We start from the raw sequence: 3,604 nt of genomic DNA on the forward strand, positions 1-3,604 counted from the left end.
TGACTTCGTAAGTAATTCACGGGTCACCTTCCTAGTGCTCTATTCTGGTATCAGACGCAATACTTACTCTCGCTGCTCTAAACCCCTTTTTCACTCTGGTTCAGACTTCGAGTAACTATCTATCCGCTTGGAACCTCTTATTGTACCTTTGTACCTTACTCTCGATGTATTTTATATGTTCAACTCGAGAGATAATCTTATGCTCATTCATGGGTTAACCCCAGATTGTTTCCCTCATAAGCATTCTGTCGTAGCCGAGCTGTCCCTTACCTATTCGTAAGTACGTTGGAGTTTCTGAAGAAAAGGACGACTTCACCATGATGACCTAAAGCAGAGAAATGAAGACGTCAATGTAAGGGATCGACCTCTTCGAGAAGAGCAACCAAGGCCGAGAAGATTCGTTAGAAATCGTAACCAGACTTTTCCCCCGTTTTCCACCTCTTAAATCTCGGGACGAGATTTCTTGTAGTGGAGGAGAATTGTGACGCCCGGATAATCAAGCTACAGTAAACTCTGCTAATGATGCCACGTCACCTCCGTTACTCTTTCTAATCTTTCGTTAGTACAAAACCGATTCAAAAATCAATTCAAAATATGGCAAACAACAAAAGTTTTCAAACATTGAAACAAAAATGTTCGGAGTGAACCAAATATTGCACAGATAATTATGGTGGAGAAACCACACCTTTATAAAATGTTTAAATACTATGAGATGAATAAAACAGTAGCAAAAACAATTATATAAGTGCTATTAAATATAAACAAATATTAAACTAGTTTATTATTTAGTCACTAAAAACTTTTTACAACTCCAATTTAGGTGTGGGCTTTAACTTATTATAAAACTATAACTATTAAAGAAATGAAATAAAACAGTAAAGGAAAATAAATAAAAGAAAAGAAAACACAAAAAACATAAGACAATCAAACAAAAAAGGAAAAGACCCCCCCCCCCCCCCCCCCCCGCGCGCTGGGCCAAGTGGCCCAGCTGGCCCCAGCCGCCCGAATGGGCAGGCCCACCCCGGCGCCCTACTAGGTCGCCCCGAACCCCCTGGTCAAACCCTAACTGCTACCCCCTCCCCACGTCGCCACTCCCCCCTCCCGATCCGATCTGGATCGGCATCGATCCCGTGCCCCTGCCGCTCGACGCCGGGGCTTGGTCCACCACGCCCTCCGCTCGCCCCCGACACTAGCACCGCTGGACCATGCCGCCGTCACCCGGAACGCCGCCTCGCCGTCTTCCTCCTCGACAGCACGCCGCAGCCGCTCGCCTCCCCGTCGCCCGGTCGTCTCCGTCCTCCTCCCTGCGCCCCACTGCCACTCCCCTACGGCCACCGTGAGCACGCGCCCCTCCTCTCTCTCCCCTGTCTCCCACGCGCTCGCCGCGCCCTGTGCGCGCCCACGCACGCATCGCCCCGGCGACCTCCGCTTGCGCTCGCGCGCCCCTGGCCTTCGCTCGCCCCCGACGCCAGCACCGCACTCGCCGCGCCCGCGCCTCCCCGCTGCTGCCTTGCTCACCGCGCTGCTCTCGCTCGCCGCGTGCCACGTCCAGCCGCGCGCGCCTTGCCTCCGCCAGCCCCGCTCGCCAGCGCAGCCCCCTGCGCTCCCCTGCTTCGCCGCTCCGACGCCGCCCTGCTCCCTCTATGCCCCGAGCGGCCACTGCCGCAGTGCCCCCCCCCTCGCGGTCACTGCGCCTCCCGCTCGTCAGTCCGGTCGCCGCCTCCGGCCGGGCACTTGGCCGCCGGCGCCCCACCGGCGCCGCGCCTGCACAGGCAAAGCCCGTAACCCAAACGGGCTAGCGCCCCAGTGCCCGCTAGCAACCGCCCCGCGGTGGCCCTGTGGGCCACTGACTATGGGGCCCCACCCCTCAGAACGAAAATTAAAAAAAAAGGAATTTATATTAAAAATAATAATAATTAAAATAACAATTAATTAATTAACTTAATTAACACTATTTCAATTAACTAATTAAGATTAATTAACCTAATCACTAAATTAAATTAACTAATCCTGTTTAGTTAACCTAAGTCATTGACAATCGGGACCCACTGGTCAATTTGACCAGTCAACGGTCAATGCTGACTGGGCCGTTGAGTTTGACCGGCCCCATCAGTCAGCCTCTGGTGACTGGGCATTTGACCAAGTCAACTAGGCCTACTGGTCATCCACACAAGCCCATCTGTGGGTACACTTCTGTGTACCCATAGCAATTTAACATTTAATTTTCAAATTAAAAATAATTTAAAATGATTCAAATCTTTTAAAATTATTATAAAATAAATCGTAGCTCGGATGGAAAAACTTTGTACATGAAAGTTGCTCAGAACGACGAGAAGAATCCGAATACGCAGCCCATTCACCCGCCACACATCCGTAGCATAGCAAACCTGTAACATTTCACCTCCGGTTCATCTGTCCGAAAACGCGAAACACTGAGGATACTTTCCCGGATGTTTCCCCTTTCGCTGGTATCACCTATCCCTACGTTAGGTCACCCCTGGCACAACGTATCGCCGCGTCTTGCTTTGTGTTACATTTGATTGCTCTGTTATTTATTGTGTTCCCCCTCCGTTACTTCTTTCCGGTAGACTCCGAGACCGCTGCCGGTGTTCGTGTGTTCGACTACATCGAAGACAACCCCTCCTACTTGCCAGAACAACCAGGCAAGCCCCCCCCCCTGATCACCAGATATCGCCTATTCTTCTCTATACTGCTTGCATTATAGTAGTGTAGCATGTTACTGTTTTCCGTTAATCATATACTGATGTATAGCCTATCATTGTTGCTACAGTTGTTACCCTTACCTGCTATCCTACTGCTTAGTATAGGATGCTAGTGTTCCATCAGTGGCCCTACACCCTTGTCCGTCTGCCATGCTATACTACTGGGCCGTGATCACTTCGGGAGGTGATCACGGGTATATACTATATACTTTATATACATGACACATGTGGTGACTAAAGTCGGGTCGGCTCGTTGAGTACCCGCAAGTGATTCTGATGAGGGGGCTGAAAGGACAGGTGGCTCCATCCCGGTAGAGGTGGGCCTGGGTTCCTGACGGCCCCCGACTGTTACCTTGTGGCGGAGCGACAGGGCAGGTTGAGACCACCTAGGAGAGAGGTGGGCCTGGCCCTGGTCGGCGTCGCGGATACTTAAAAATAACACGCTTAACGAGATCTTGGTATTTGATCTGAGTCTGTCCATTTGGTCTATACGCACTAACCAACTACGCGGGAACAGTTATGGGCACTCGACGTCGTGGTATGAGCCGAAGCTCTTCTTGACGTCAGCGACGGAGCGGCGCGCGCCGGATTGGACTGGAACGCCTGCTAGGCTAGGTCTGCTTCCGGCCGCCCTCGCAACGTGCAGGTGTGCAATGGGCGATGGGCCTAGACCCCTGCGCGCATAGGATTTAGACCGGCGTGCTGACCTCTCTGTTGAGCCTAGGTGGGGCTGCGACGTGTTGATCTTACGAGGCCGGGCATGACCCAGAAAAGTGTGTCCGGCCAAATGGGATCGAGCGTGCTGGGTTATGTGGTGCACCCCTGCAGGGAAGTTTATCTATTCGAATAGCCGTGTCCCCTCGGTAAAAGGACGACCCGGA

Source organism: Aegilops tauschii, chromosome 3 (genome assembly GCF_002575655.3).
Source record: "Aegilops tauschii subsp. strangulata cultivar AL8/78 chromosome 3, Aet v6.0, whole genome shotgun sequence".
Lineage (NCBI taxonomy): Eukaryota > Viridiplantae > Streptophyta > Magnoliopsida > Poales > Poaceae > Aegilops > Aegilops tauschii.